Source organism: Cydia splendana, chromosome 11 (assembly GCF_910591565.1).
Source record: "Cydia splendana chromosome 11, ilCydSple1.2, whole genome shotgun sequence".
Classification (NCBI taxonomy): domain Eukaryota; kingdom Metazoa; phylum Arthropoda; class Insecta; order Lepidoptera; family Tortricidae; genus Cydia; species Cydia splendana.
In genome coordinates, this window is record NC_085970.1 from 16,040,990 (window position 1) to 16,057,265 (window position 16,276).

Genomic DNA, 16,276 nt, shown 5'->3' on the forward strand with positions numbered 1-16,276 from the left:
GCTACTAAATATAATCGTAAGGTCGTTCCTTTAGGTAACGTCGAAACCGACGCCTTCCGATGAGCGAGCAATGTTATTCCACCACTTTAACCTGAACCACAATCAACGCTTCACTCCAATAAGCAATTAAACAGGTTATGTAACGTGTCATCGACACCGCGTCCTCGTAAGGTCGCCCGGACCCCCATATTTGCATAATGGACTGTGTACAGAAACATTTTACAGTTGTTTTTTACACGTCCCGGATCTTGGGAGTGCATTCCGGTGTGCAGAGTAGCCGATATCTAGAGCAGCCAGGTTCAATTTTGAGAATAGGTTGTTGCTGGTTTTCGAGTATTATCGGATGTTATTTTAGATCAACTGCAGCCTACCTAGGGCTCCAGTGCTGAACAATGACCTTTCCTTTTTCTACTCTGACCTATTTATAGTATTTATTGGTACATAGTACGTTTCGGTTACTTTCACAGAGTGCCACTAAATTTTCCGACGCCTTTTTATCAAGCGGTATCAACTTTTTTTTTATTAGGTACCGTAAAATGGTCCTACTTTGCACCAATATTTGCTCCACTTTAAGAAAATTTTGAATTTTTTTTAAACTGTTCATTATTAAATATTCAGACTAATTGAATATTAAGAAGGACATCTTATGTAACATATTTTTATCGGTAAATCAACTTTATGAAATGTTTTTCATATAAAACGAATCTATGAATAAGGAGCACAAGATACCCATATTTTGGGGTATTTTTGCTCCTACCTAGAGTTATTTGGTTGGTGCAAAGTTACCCCATTGTGCGCCAAATTAATACCCCCACCAAAAAGAGAGATTAATTTTATGACTAACGTAGAAATTCAAAATATATATACAATTTCGTTTATCTGAGTATATAAAAAATATATATGTTGGAATATAATTAGACGTTAAGTCCATTTTTAAACGGAGCACAGTTACCCATCAAGGAGCAAAGTAGGACCATTTTACGGTAAACAAACAGCCACTACATATAATACTTTGGAAGTTTGGGAACAACTATCATCTCAAAGACATATAAAGGCTAACCCAGAGTCCGGGGATTTATTTAAACATTATTGCACAAACACATGAAAGATGTACAAATGGCGGACTTAATGCCTAAAGGCATTCTCTACCAGTCAACCACTGGGTCAAACAGAGACAACTGTTGGGGATTACACTGTCAAATGAATCTCGGTTTTTAGGAAACAGTTTTGACCTTTAAAAATCGCAAATATATACAATGTTATTTCTAGCGTCTTCTTGATACCCACTTAGCAAAATGTACTCATAAATATGATAACTGATAAGAATGTCCTTTTATTTCCTAAACGATCTAGCATTTTTGTTGACCTTTAGAAATCTATAAAAAAACAAAACTAGAAGACGTCCTTATTGGCGCCACACGTATTTTCCGCAGTAATATTTTATATTTTTCTTCGAATCGTGTTTTGGGTGGCGACGGTGTGGCGGCTCTTTGGACATTCCATAACTTTAATATTTACCACCTTTGGCGCGAAGGCACCGTTTTGTTATTATACTGTAAAACACTTAGGATTTTATAGTGGGGAATAAATATTATAATTAATGTATCGGAGAGTACCTATCTGATCTTCAACTATGTAGAGTTTTTATAGGTAAATAATTAAATAGTAAACACGAATAAAAAAAAGATTCCATCATGAAACAAGGACACATTGTTTAAAGCACTAATTAGGTACGGAGTTGTGAGAAAAATATTTCAGTAAGACATAACTATCGCTTCTACTATGTATTCTGACAACGGTTCGGATACGATTGCAAATATGGATTGTTGTTCATCAATATTTTAATGAAAATATGAATCTCTTTAGATAAATAATTCAGTTTAAAATTTCAACTTTTCGTAACAACTCCATATCACATAGTCTCAAACTTTACGTGCGTCTTTTTCTCAATGCCCTATGGCCCTAAGTTAACTCATATGTTCTGAATGCGGACGAGGTACTTGCTCGCGAGGAATGCGATGAGCGATGACAGTTGAACGTCGATCGATCATGACGTTATCGAAAAATTATTTTATTTGCACAGCGGCCGTATGACGGTAATCGTTTATTTGATTTGACCAAATGCAGATTCTCTGATGCTGTGTTTAGGTTTTCCATGTTTGTTATCTTCATGCCTGATATTTTAGTTGATTTTAATTTATTGTGAAAATATCCCTACCTACACTACCTAAAAGATAATGACGTGTAATAATATCAGCGTTTAGTTAAAACAGCGAAGAAAATGGTAAGTGTTGGACTGCATGTATAACAAATAACAATAAAACCTTAACTCAATGTTTTAACTCAAAAAACCACGACACAAATCCTTAATAATTAATTACCTTGCCGGACAAAGCTCTTACACTTTTCGAAGATTAAATAGTTTTATACAAATGAGTACTCTTTAAACCGTTAGTTCTTGGCTGTAGGTAAAAATGCACGGTGTAAAAGCAATTCTCTGTAACACCACAATTTCCGATATGGCGCCTCGGTCACTTAAATTATGTAATCGAATATTCATGTCGATAGGTGCAACGCCTTTTCCACTTAGGTTACAGCCTCGATATTATCGATAGAATCGATTTCACATTGTCTGAGCCATTTCTCATTATTGACCTGACTCGATTCTTTTTTTGATATCTTTATCCGTACCTTCCGCTGTTTGGTAATCCTTGCTCTTTTAATTGTTACATAAGTTAAATAAAATAACAGGTGTGTTTTTTTCTATAATAATGCTTGCTAATCAATTCTCATCTAAATTCGCGACAGCGTTAAATATTCCGTGACGCGAGCAAGGATGCTCTATTAATTCTCAAACGGATTCGTTGTTTTTATGCTTATCATGTAAATAAGTTTATTTTTCCCGTATAAGGTGTGTGGAATTGTTTTCATATGACGATATTTATATTTGACGTATAAATTATAACTGGTTCGATGAATTCCTAAGAGGCAAGTCGCATTAGATTGAAAATTATAATATCTCTATCATCTAGAACATTTATATTCGACCTATCATTATACTCGTAACATTTTTGGCAAAGTTCATATCTGTATTCATAAAACTTATATGCTCTGCGCTTATATATACCTAGGTACCCGCGACTTCATCTGCGTAGGAAGATGATGATGATTGATAAAACTTAGATTTGAGTTATCTCTCTATCAAATTTTATCTTAATCGGTTCAGCGGTTTAAGCGTGAAGAGGTAACAGACAGACAGACTGAGTTACTTTCGCATGCATAATATTAGTGGGGATATATATATTCCTGTTTACAGAAAAATATATTTTTGAATAGTATCAGGGTATTCAGATCAAGGTTTCTAAAAAATCAAGCTTCCGTGGTTGTATAGTTTTATGAATTCGTTCGAGCTAATTTAATATCAATACCTACGTCATTTGGTAATTTCACTCAGAATAGCTTTCCTTCACCCACATCTGCCATTTGACATTCAGGAATTCAGAATATTACGTCTTTATTTATAATGTCAAGTTTATAAGCGTCAGAATCGTCATCTTCAGTCTTCTTAGTATTTGTCCCGACGCCTCCCAAGGCCTTTATGAATCAATTCTGTAATTCCAGTATTTTAATGATTTTCTGCGTATTACTAATTCTTATTTTGAAGAAGCGCTGGTGGCCTAGCGGTAAGAGCGTGCGACTTTCAATCCGGAGGTCGCGGGTTCAAACCCCGGCTCGTACCAATGAGTTTTTCGGAACTTATGTACGAAATATCATTTGATATTTGCCAGTCGCTTTTCGGTGAAGGAAAACATCGTGAGGAAACCGGACTAATTCCCAATAAGGCCTAGTTTCCCCTCTGGGTTGGAAGGTCAGATGGCAGTCGCTTTCGTAAAAACTAGTGCCTACGTCAAATCATGGGATTAGTTGTCAAGCGGACCCCAGGCTCCCATGAGCCGTGGCAAAAATGCCGGGATAACGCGAGGAAGAAGACTAATTCTTATTTTGAGCCTCGACTTTATGTATACGTTATTCACGTCTTTGGATTAAATTTTCTTCAAATTGTTTTAAGGGGAAGAGTTACGTTTAGTCTTGTTAATTTTCGAGAAAAAATATACGACTTAGGGAAATACAAAACGGTGTGTGTTACAGGGTCATTCTTTGATTTGGTGTAAATGCATGTCGCCCGCGTTTTTCGGTACTAAACGAAGTTGGATCTTTACCGTGTCTTATACTTATAAGTAGTAAATAAAAAAATAGTAGTACAGGCCGTTTTCCATTTCACGATATCTTAAGAAGATCTATGTTTTTTAAGGCTCCAAAGGGTCAAAATGTCACTACCAACGCGTGTCGCCTGACCAGATTTCATCAAAACATGAGATAAAATTCAATTTAAATGTAACTTTATGCCTAGTATTTACTAAGTGCCTAAAACAATATTAGTTAGTACATTAATTATTGATTGCACAAATTAAATTGTGTCGTACAGAACTACCTGGCAGCATCGAATTTTTCCGGCCTCGCGGTACCGTCATTTCCGTGGATGCTACTTGCACATCATATAGCTGTCGAATAGCAGGCTGTGCTGAGATCCTGCCACTGCCACCGCGCGCCTTTCGTCGCCTATCGACAGTGGGAACACACTTCAACATTTGTGCCCGTATATATTTTATTTTTAAATAATAACTCGATTACCGTGGTTTCGTCCAAAAAAATGTGTCAGTTCCGTGTGTCTTATTTCTCGGTAAGTGGAAATCATTTTAATACAAATCCTATTTGATATGATAACTTATTCGAATTGTTATGATGTAATTGGAAGAATGTTCTGGAACATTAACTATGTTTAGGGTTATGAGACAAAATGATAGTTTTTATCATTACCGTGGTTGTCATTACCACGGAACCACGGTATTTTTCGACCAGGGTAATGACCATTCTTCCACGGTAAGAACATGAATCGCTTTTTTTATTGTTTATGGTCTCTTTTAACAAAATTTGCCGAAGGAGAGTTATTTTTTCTTTGTTGTATTTTATTCATATACTATAATATTTCACTTAAAGTGAGAAAAATATATAACTATTTATATGGTGAAAATGATAATTTGTCATTACCATGTATTATCGCCGTACAAAGTCATCACCATGACACTTTAAAATTGCGAGGTCCATATCTTCGCAGATAAGTTTCACAGAAAGGGACCATAACGTTTTTCAACATCGTTGTATCCTAAACATTTGATTATGGTCAAACAAATACCCAAAATAAAGATTTTTTATTTTTTTACCGTGGACCCGCCGATTTACACCAAATCAAAGAATGACCCTACACCATAAATCGACAGCAATAGACGCAAAGGCCAATGATGATGATGAGGGAAATTTTAGTATAATCACAATATCTCAAATATGTGAGCTTCGTATGCCAGAGTACGGAAAGATCTTACATTTCCTTTGACTGGTTCTGTATTTTTAAATATTTACCAGCCACCTTCACCATCACACTACCTAGTTCACGTAGTTGAAATTGTGTGATCTTATAAATATATTCATATTTACATTTACATGTTTTACACAACTGCATACCTTTTCTTTGTTGCAGGTCAGTGAACAACACCTTATCTTTATTAAGGTACGTCAATTCAATCTAAAATGTAATTGAATAATTGTTTCTCATCCTAGAGGCTAATTAAGACTGCATGTTCGCACTATGATACATTTAATTCAATTGTTATGTTCTTCTGAACCTTTTCCCATGCGGTGTTGCAATTCGGGACCTCGGTCTGGTTTATGCGCGAATTTAGCGCTTGTTAGCACCCTCGGAGCTCTTAGTACGGGCGGCGATGAGTAACTTTTTAATTGACTTATGAAATTATGCTACATATCACTATTGGAACATACCAATTGTTTGGCTGCTAATTGGAATGTAGCTTTTGTTGTTGGAATTTGATAAAATATCGTCCAAGTTGCGGCTTTAGAGAACAATATTTATTTTACTTTAGTAATACAATTGAATAATTTCCAGGAAGTTCTTGTCTAATATTGTTTGACAAGTCGAGGTCAGACACGTTTACCTATTAACGTTTAAATGTCAACTGTCTTTACGTTTTATTCAGATTAATTCAATGCGGTGAGACGTTTAATCTTCTTATTAGGTAAATAGTTTTGTTTGGTTATTTTTTGATTTATTACACAGTGCTTAGTAAGAAGCTAAATACGTAGCTACGAATGTCAATCGATTTAAATAATAAATTATAATTACATATATGAAATATTCACTATCCGATTTTAATAACACAACAGAGACCTTTGAGTTATCTTATCATATCAACGAAAAGCCGAAAAACGTCAAAACTGGTCATAGGCCTCTCCCAGGGATCTTCACAACGGCCGGCCGTCCGCTGCCCTCATCCATCAGCTCCCTGCGATCTTAACCAGATAGTCGGACCATCTTCTTGTGGGTCTTGTCCTGATGCGTTATCCTGTCGGTTTTCTAAGTCCTCTATCTGTACTATCGCCCACACTGTTAACTGTGTTATTACAAAAAGTGTCCACCGATGGACAGTGAGGAGTGTTGCTTTTTGTACCATCGTTAAAGAAAAGCAACTCATCGCTCAAACTGATGCCATACCTCACTTATGCAAGTCCAATTATCATATCTCCAAAGAAAACCCTTACGGACGAGTGAGCGACCTTTCGGTCAGAGGACCTACATTTTGAAATTAACGCACTTGCGAAACGCATTTTTGGTAAGTCGACCATTTTGAAAACTGACTTCTTTTGGTTTATTGCGTATGTTCAATGTTAATTTCTTATGTCAGCATACCTTACGGCCTTTGTAAAGAGGGCTGTTATGAATATTGTAATACGTTCCAGTTATTCATAAAAGGTTTGTATTGTTTAAAGTACAAAGTTCTTTTAAATTGTTTAAGTAAAATATGGATTGTACTCGTACTGTCCCACAAATTCAGTTTCTGATTTCTTGTCGAAAATTGAGCTATAATAACGCGGGGGTAAAATATGTCGTCCCGAAAAATATGTTGTTTAACATATACAACATATGTATATCTACCATACTTAATAGACATCAACACGAACATTGTTTTTAGTATTTATTATAATAATTTTAACGAAAAACCCTATTAAAATGAAATTTAACGAGTTTTTTATTGCCTATAAAACTGTTTTGTTTTTTTGTTCTAATAATGAGTTAACGAAGAAACCGAATAATGAAGTCGGCAACAATTTCTAGACTATTTTTTAGTAAAATAAAATGTAAAACATGTTTGAAGGTCGACTTCATACATATATTACCTGTGTATGTAGATTAAACTGGGTCATTCCTTCCCGGAACTTAATAGATGCGAATAAAATATTTGACAACCGAGATAAGATAGTAAACAGCAATCAAAATACCCCATTATTTCTCACCTGTCATTGTCCATACTTATTAACGGCGCAAAATTCCAAGGTCGTCGCACTGTAGAGATTGCGGATTTGGCCCGCCGGCTCCGAACTATGCAAAACGGTATGAAAAATGCAAACTGCCGGATTTTACGCGGATACTCTTCTCTTACCCCTCACACCCAAACCTTCCTGAGACTGCGTTGGTGTGGCGTGCCACAAGGCTCCATGTTAGGTACTCTTCTTATTCATAGTACATATATGGAATGTTACTTATGACATATTAATGTTGATTTGACCCCCTGTGTTAGCTTGCTAGTTTGACGTAGAACTGTTTCCATTTTAGGCAAATATTTGCTCACGATTCATCATCACGTAAATTTTACCATCTGTGGGTTTGCGTTACAGGTTTGGATAGAAATAGGTAACTTTTACAGAAAGGGTATTTGACTACTTTTAGTTATTTGAAAGGATGTCTGAAACTCTGAACCTACATAATGTCATTACAATAAATCCTCAACAATTTTATACCTACCTATGCTTAATAGACAAATGTATGATCCTTTGACCTTCCTTATCGCTTCACAGAACAATTGACTTTTTTGGATACCCGGCTAATGGCTTTTGTCGCGACAAGCTCCTTGTATTACTCGGTTAGATTGACTGTCCTGACCACAAACATTCTATAGGTATCTAATCTTCTTGATCAAGACCTCGTTGCTATGTGGGTAAAGGAAAATTTAAATCTTTGAAATCACATTCTGTGTAAATGTTGATTGCTTTTAATTTTGTGGTTTTGCTTGCGCCAAGGAAGTGGTCAAGCTCAATCATGGTCAATTTCACACGATGGAACTTGGATGGTATTAAACGAGAGGGGGAAATTTTAGCGAGGAGGTTCTGGAGTGAAACTCTGTATGGGTGTCGCTAAGATAAAGATAAATAGTAAGATATTCCTACGATGACGAGTAATTTGAAAAATACGAGGTATTTTATGGGGTTTATGTTGTGGCAAGTATTAACCTAGCTATGCCCCTTCGTTTGACTTTTTTCGATTTTTTATTAAACACTCAAGACTCACGTACGAATATCTGTGCTCATCACACAAATAAAAGCCCTTACAGGGATTCTCTCCCAAGAATAATGTATGAGACTTCATGTTTTAAATACCTGAGCAGCCTAGTATGACAAACAATTAAACCCAAGCTCATGATAAGACAGGAGAGAGGCCATTACGCAACGGACGTATCCAGTTCCTGCGGACGCTAGAAAGTGGTCTGGGACCACATAAGTCAGCTGAAGGGAAAGGGATCGTGAGCAAAAACATCCGACGGAAAGAAACTGGGTATGGTTTTGATGAGGGGAGTGAACGGATAGACGGCGTTATTGTCATAACTGTTAGGGCTATTAGTCTTAGATAGTGTTTGTGCATTGTATTCTCACATTGCTGTAAAAAAAATGTAATCGTGATCTATTCTGTTTCATTTCATTTCATAAATTAATATATTATAACTATTGACATTGAAATTTTTAAGTCTGAAAGATGATAATTGACTCTTTAAATGATATCTTTCGAATATAAGCGGAAGATTTATCGGACAATTCCATGACAAGTATTTCTCAGTCTCTGACATTTCTCAGAACATTTAATGCATTAATTGATTATCAGGAAAATCATCTCATATCATAACCCCACTGACCGAATAGATAACCGTCTGCATATCTTCGTATAACGTCAACAAGTCACGTTTTGTTGTCGTTAATCAGAATAATCAAAGGAGACGTGCCTTCTATATCTGTATCTCGGAATCAATACGTCTTATTTACAAGATATTCCTTAATTCATACAATCTATTGGAGCCAAAGGACGTAGCTTTTATCAACCATATTATTAGAATATGAGCACGTGTAGAGTTTCTAAGGTTAGCTGGAATTTACATATATATGCCGTTTTGCATGCCGCATAGGCGCCTTGTGCTAAATTAATGCGCTAGATATGTCTGTCTGTCGCAGATACGGACAATTTTGGGACTAACTTATGTCTTATGTGTCGGTTAAAAGACTATATAGAAGTAACGATAAATCTAATACCTAACTTTAAACGAGCAATTCTTGTTTATTTATTTATAGGTATATATATTTCGGGGATCTCGGAAACGGCTCTAACGATTTCGATGAAATTTGCTATATGGGGGTTTTCGAGGGCGATAAATCGATTTTTGAGTTTTTATATGTTTTCCGAGCAAAGCTAGGTCTCCCAGATATTGTGATTTGTAGTAGGTACTATCTAAGGATAGTTAACGTAAACATGCGAAAATATTAATATTACACTAATTGAATTATCATCATTGAAACGTAGGAATGAAATATATGTAGGTACGTGCTGTCATCAACTTTTACAGTTATTTACTATGGGGACTAGAATATTGTCAATTAACAAATACAGCATTTTCACTTGAACCTAAATCTTACACACGGCAGGTTGCATCTAACCGTCTAACCGTAATTATGTTCTATAAAATTTTATTGTATGGGAAGTTTCATAGTTCTTTGTAACCGTTAATCAGACCGTCGATTCTGTCTGATGCAACCGGCCCTTGGTCTCGTCTACTTTTTTCAGATTTCTACGGGTTGCGTAGATGGCGTTCTCTGTGGAGTTTTTATTTTAAATTTTCCCCTAAAGTCTACAAATAGTCTAAATGATATACCTACAAAAAGTGTCCGAGTAGATTATTAAGTGAGTAGCTGTAGAGCTATGTATACATTTTTAGTTTTTCTCCACGTCATGTAAAATAAATTCACTGAATATAACAGTGCTAAGTTTAATATAACAGAAAGTTGCGTAATTGAATTAATCTCCTATTAGATATGTATAATAACTATAATAAGTACACCACTGCCGAATGCTCGGCTAACATTGACATTGATCGTGGATTACGCGGCCCGTCGAGTAAATCAAACGCCGATCGTAAACTTCGATCACGCGTGAAGCCTTTTTATGCTTATCTATAATTATATGATACTTTTAAAAACCGCTATTAATCAGAAGCGCACGTAAATCACCATAAAAATAAAGTTTTCGTAAACGTTTGTTTGTACTTAAAACTTCTAGTTTATGTACAGTCAACTGTAAAAATATGGGTGCACAAATTATCTCAAAAATATCTCCCATAGCTCTTATGTCAGCGAATTAAGAACTATGGGACATATTTTTGAATAAGTTGGCTACACCCATATTTTTACAGTTGATTGTGTACCTACCTACTGTTTACTTGTATGAAATACCCCTATTTCCCAAATCATTAAATAAATGAATGCAGTAGGCACACTTCGAATGCGAGCTAGACATAAATGAAGTTTTTGATTGTTGAAGGTACTTTTACATGATACTTACGTACTTACTTAGTCTGGCGCAGCGACCCAAAGTGTGTCCTGGCCTCCAACACGACTGCTCGCCACTGATCCCGGTCCTGTGCCGTTTTTCGTCAGTTTGCAACCCGGAGCTCGCGCTGATCAGCGTCCACCACATCCGCCCCTCGATACCTAGGTCGACAAACCTGGCGGCGTCCTATCGGTTTTACCCATGGTATAATAATATACTCCGCCTGGTACTCTCTTCCCGTCTTTTCGTGGTCACGTGACTGACACAAGCCTACGTCATCATGCGACAGCGCTATATAATAATATGCGATAGCGCTATATAAAGTGGCAATGTTATTGTGACGTAGGCTTGTGTTACTCTGGGAAGAGAAGACCATGTTTTATTAGACTATGGTTTTACCTCATCAAACGCTCTTTTCACCGCCTGATCGCCTCCCATTCGCTCAAGACATTTGACATTATACTATTTCTGATTTTTCACGATTATACTGTTATTTGCTATTTAACGGATATTCTCAATGTTGGCCACCCAAGCTTTCCAGCGTGCATCCATAGAAGATGGTCAAAAACAGAACTATTCGTATTTGATGTTAGTTAAAATATGCCCAAATCCGCATCTCCGCATTCCACCGGTTGCGTGCGCACGCGGCGCCGTCTCGACGATACTGGGTCGGGATTCCCGACCAACATACCCACACAACTAATTTACTAACTTAAAGCTACAAGAATACGGTGTATTTTACTGTAAGACCGTGTCGTGATAAATGCTCGAAAGCCTCCAATTTGGCTTTTTTTACAACTGTGACAAAGGTTATTTCGACGTTAGATGAGATTTGGCGCCAAGAAGAATTAATAACGTTGATATGAAATGAAAACATCTAGAAGTGACCATTGAAGTATACAATCGAAAATAAATAATTTTAACGTAGTTACAATGATAAAGATGTTAATACTTATCTCCGAAAGTAGATTACGATTACAAATATTTTGTTACCATTTTTTGATTAAATATTTAGAGCTGTTAACGCCTAAATATGACTTCTAATGAACACGTTTACGGACCAGCACAATTTCACAAAGAAAGTGTTGAACGAGGGACTGATTGATGTTAATATTAGTGAAGTGTCACGTGGGAATTTATGTCGTGACCTGTGTACCTATTATTTTCTATTTTCGCATGATTAGCGCTAAACTTATGACCTATTATAACTTTTACATTAATCACAGTATTTAGTGCTAGCATAGATAACTAGTTTAACTTTTGCTTTTAATTGTAGATTGATAGGTAGTTATTAAATATGGTGGCGGTTATTTATATACGGCAAAGTTTACGAGAAAGAGAAGCGAACAGGTAAATGGGCCTAAGTGTTTCTTTCTGTAAAGTCGAGTTCACAAACATCTTTACCACAGAATAAATAATAGTACTAGGTACAGAAGACTCACTCTAACAAAACGCGTCTGTTCCGATCAGCGCAGATATGGCCGCTAGGTGGCGACAGCGCCACGCGCGGCTTATGGCTTTCCCCAAAATTGGTGTGGAACGGATGTACTTTTAGCTACCTGTAGCAAAGCGACGAAATCGCGGAGTCAGCCACGCCTGTCTTTACAGTGTGGCCCATGTAGCGCGCCGTGTAGCTTGATCCGGCCTAAGTGCTGAATTTAATATACACAAATCGTCGGCATACTGTGACAGCTTCTGCTCTGCATCTTTACAAGCCAACATTCAACTGACTTTCTTTCTTTCACTGACAATAAATCGTAAGGGGACGGGCGTCTTTACGAAGTAATAATAAGCTAATGGGTTCATTTTTCCGTGTAAAGAAAGTAGCTTTTCAAAATTTTTGTAAGTATATCTAATCCAAAGACAATCCACTTTTGTCAAATGTTCGCCAATCTTAATAACCTTTTCTGGTTTTTTAGATCCACGACAAAAGTGGATTTGATTATGACTGACTTATTTTGTTAAAGAATACTGATTCGGTGAATAATTCAAAAGGCATGATTAATGTTGGGTCGAATATAAACAAGCTATAAAATCCAGCCCGCTATGGATCCGCCGACTTCTGTATTAACATATTTAGCATACCACATATAAAACTTTGTTTTTACTTTATACGAATGACTAAAAAAAAGCAAGCACGTGTAACTGTGCGTGCGTTTTACTGGACGGATAACTTTATGTCTTATCTTGCTCTAATGCAGCTTGAATTATATCAATTTCAATTTATGTACACTCATTCAATACTTTTAAAAACAAAAACTTAAGCTCAATAGTGTTAAGTCCAAAAAAAGTATGAAAAAGTAGAACAAACTTAAATTATTGTTTTTCTCTCCGTTCAATTAAAAACCATTTAAAACATAAAGACTAAGATATACTGGTAGAACAAGGTCACCTGCATTTAATTTTATTGGCGATTCTCTTACTGAGACCAACATTTCTGCGTCTATCGATCTTGCATATTCGAGCAGATAAAGAAATATCGTTTTTAGTTTTTCGCGGTAGGGCCTCTCATGTCGACGCTTACTTTATGGCATATTGGTTATGTCGTAAACACTATGATGACGTGTTTCATCTTCTGAATAATATTGCAAATGCTTAGTTATGTATTCGATATTTGTTTTTGTTATTTTATTTGGATCATCGACCTTGGATCTTGACCCTAAGAAATTGTGCTAGTGTATAACCACCTATACACATAAACATAAAAACATACATAGGAATGTTGTTGATGTCTTGTTTTAGCTTTTGCAATAAAACTCAAAAGTTCAATCTAAATAGCTGATTAACTTCGCCTTTATATTAAATTATAGTTTTATCATAATGCAACGGAAACGACTGGTATACGTCCTTGAACTTCTAGAAATCTAGATACTTTATTATAATTTTAATCTAGATTTTAAATTTCGCTAAATCCGGCTCGAAAAGTACATCGTTAGCCATTATCCAGTTTTAGCTAGTTTGACACATTTATACTCAAATTCCATGTCCCAGCACACAGCATTCGATACGCAATTTAGTTATGGAAAGCATAAGTCATACTAGTTATAACAAAACTTGTTTCTGTCATTAGTCATTACACAAAAGTTGGTTGAGTATGATTTCAGTGAAACTTTTGACATGCATTGAAACACGAATCGACAAAAATGCATTTGAGTACTAGACTAGGACGTTGAATATACTGCAAATAGGATTACTCCAAACAAATTTGGACTACAAAGTTAACGTATATTTTACATGTATATGTTAATCTGTGAGTCGGAGACACAGACACCAATGTGATCCCATACGTGCTCTGTTTTTAAACTTTTGCTATAACCTTTAAAAAGTTTACCAACAACTGGAACAGACCTGTGCCATGCACAGCAATCATGTCTATTGTTAACATTAACAAGATGAAAGGAATCTGATTAGTCTAATTAGAAACCAGATAAAGCGAGGGAATATTTCACTTTCGATGTACGTATTGTGTTCGGTAGGAAAACTGCTTTTTTCCTACTACTAATCGTTGCATGTGTAATACTTGCAGTGGGTGGAGAGAAATGCCCATCTACCGGTGCATAAAGAATTTGCTAGAAGGAGCTTTATTTATGATTTATCGTATACTGGTTGTATAACACGAGCAAAAAATTCAACTGTAGGCTAAAGCCTCCTCCTCTGTAGTATACTCCTCAAACTGACCAACATATGTTCAGCGACTTTTAAAAATTATGAAGACTTTAGACTTCGTATTTTTCATACACATGAAATGTTATCTTCAATGTACGCTGCCATCAGTGTAATTGACGTTGCTTGTCACGCTTTAAACATGACAAAATTCGCAATACATTACGTCTTAGAATAAACTTTAAAGTGTGCTAAAAATCAAAATACAAGTTATTTTTAAAAGTTGCTAAACATATGTTGGTCAGTTATTATAGAACACACCAGGTATAAATAATGTTAGTTGAAGACATTGGTTGGGTTGGTTTTATCTCTATTGTTAAGTGTCCACTGTTGTTGTGGATAATTTAGATTTTGAATAATGAATAATTTTTGTTAAATCTAGTTTCTTACACGTGTAAATAAATTATTTCTAAAGAACTAGTTTTGTTTCTAAGAATAGGACATTATAAAATTTATGTTAGGAATATTAGGCATTATGTTGTAATATGATATTTTTTACATAATCACATAAATTCTTTTAAAGAACATTAACACCATCCTGCAGTGTTCGGGTGTTGTATGAGACACTTTATTGTAGCTATTAGAATAACAATATGTTTGACCTCCACTGTGATATATATTCATAAATTGACCGACGTTGATTGGTTATTTGCCACTGAGTTACGAAATCGCTTAATAATAGGTAGTATGTTTCGTATTGTTTGTTTTCGTTTTACGTAAACATGAAATGAGTAGATAGTCGCTAAAATGCTGTAAATAGGGTATTTGACTGTATTTAAAATAAATTATTTTACACCATGTATGAAATAAAGCACCTGAAAATTAATAGAGAAACGTAGACAGCAGTTATTTTTTGACACAATTTCTATTTTAAAACCCATATAAAACTATAAAGAGTAGGTAATTTAATCGTGACGTCACATGCTAGTATTTCATATAAATTCCATAGTAGCAAATCGTTTTGACAGTTCGAAAAAAAGAGCTGATTTGACTAGTAGTCAAATACCCTATTAAGGAGCCAATGGTAGATAGACGTATTAGCATTGCCTGCTTTTTTATCTTTTTAGTACCTACTATGTAGTTTCTGCTAGCGACTTAGACTGCGTAGAATGATGATTTCCGTGATAAAAACTATTATATGTCCTTTCCCGGGACTCAAACTGACTCCGTACTAAATCTTAATAAAATTGGTTGAGCGATTTAAGTGAGAGAAGGTAGCAGACAGATAGAGTTACTTTCGTTTTTATAATATTAGTAGGGATTATATATAGGTACTATCTTACATCAAAGTTAGAGTTAACTTATCACCGTGGGCTAGTAGGACTAGACTTTTTTTTACAGTTTTTTAAGGGATGGATTCTTGTATAACGCTTATTCATACTGTATTCATTCACTCTGTTGTCTAAACGAATTTTAAATATCCGTGTTCACGCCGCCCCTGCGTTTAAATTAATCTGACGCCTTGCCAAGTGTTGTGATGTTAACAGATAACAGAACCGCCGAATTTCATTAAGATTAGGATCAGAATACAGCCTTGATGTTACGCAATTTCAGATTAAAATCAGGTCTATCCCGCCATTTGGAATATGGAGAATTTTAATTCACTGGCTTAACTTCTATTCGACATGGTACTTGTAGTAAATAATAACAACCAGTCAAACTGAGCTATAAAAATGTCACCACGGGCGTATTGGATTTTAATTCATTAGTAACTGCCTTTTCTAGCGGAGCCGACGATTTCGTTAATACGACTTCACGTTAATTTTTCAATTTTATTCACTAATGACTTCAAACATCATAATTATATGATTATTACCTCTGTATCTTCCATTCCAC

The 16,276-nt window shown here is 35.6% G+C and overlaps 1 protein-coding gene across 1 annotated transcript in view; it reads left to right on the forward strand.

Moving 5' to 3' along the window:
• Window positions 1-16,276, forward strand: part of LOC134794959 (N-alpha-acetyltransferase 15, NatA auxiliary subunit) — a 104,974-nt gene that overhangs the window by 26,835 nt on the left and 61,863 nt on the right. The window lies entirely within an intron of this gene.